Source organism: Etheostoma spectabile, chromosome 4 (assembly GCF_008692095.1).
Source record: "Etheostoma spectabile isolate EspeVRDwgs_2016 chromosome 4, UIUC_Espe_1.0, whole genome shotgun sequence".
NCBI lineage: Eukaryota > Metazoa > Chordata > Actinopteri > Perciformes > Percidae > Etheostoma > Etheostoma spectabile.
In genome coordinates, this window is record NC_045736.1 from 917,523 (window position 1) to 918,371 (window position 849).

Here is an 849-nt window from a genome sequence, read left to right on the forward strand (position 1 = left end):
AGAGGGTCGGGTATAAGGCCCAGTAGACACATGAGTGGGCTGAGCTGGACTGTCTGTCCTTGATGTTCTTACACTCCCAAAGACAATGATATGTAGTGCCCTTAGCTGAGATGATAAACAGATTTGTCTATCTGGATGATGCAGAGGTCCCTGGGTGTTTATAATTCCTGCAGAAAATACATGTAAAGTTACATATCTATTTCTGCTCCACTCCATCACTTAACCTCTAACCCCCCTCCCCAGCACCTACTTTTGAAAGCTTTGACTATCATTGTAGCTTTTTTTAATAAAGTTTTAACCATGCTATTGTCTCCTGTTGTTTTTGTCGAGTCCAAATTACATCACTTTGTGTGAAACATCAATAAAAAGACATGTTAAATTATGAATAATTGTAATTCATTTATCATATTTTATGCTACTTTACAACAAATCACCATGCTATGTTAAATAGATTGAATGACATCAAATCTGATTTAAATTGCGACCCATGAGACTCCACATAGTTACTACTTTAATTTCCTCCTTCCTATAACTACAATGTACATGTTTCCCTGGAAACATAGCAGCAATTATATGATGAACTGTAGACAATCTTGTCTTTGGTTGTTCATAGGCAATTTAGACTTAAAGACAGGAAAGTATATCTTCACTTTCTCTATTTCATAACTCAGTCACTGAACATCAGGAACATATTCATTCCTTTAATCCTTAGACCGAGTGTGATCTCAGTCCCTCCACAGCTTCTCTACAGCATGTTGGTCTCACAGGAGCTAGGCTGCAGTATCTGGAGAGTAACTATCAGTTTAACTGCTTTTCTAAACCAGGGGTAAAGGAAGGCATAGATCACAG

General features: G+C 37.7%; 1 pseudogene; it reads right to left on the bottom strand.

Annotated features, from left to right (window-relative positions):
* Window positions 1–406: 406 nt before the first annotated feature.
* LOC116688189 (trace amine-associated receptor 7e-like) overlaps window positions 407–849 on the bottom strand; it is a 1,651-nt pseudogene continuing 1,208 nt past the window's right edge.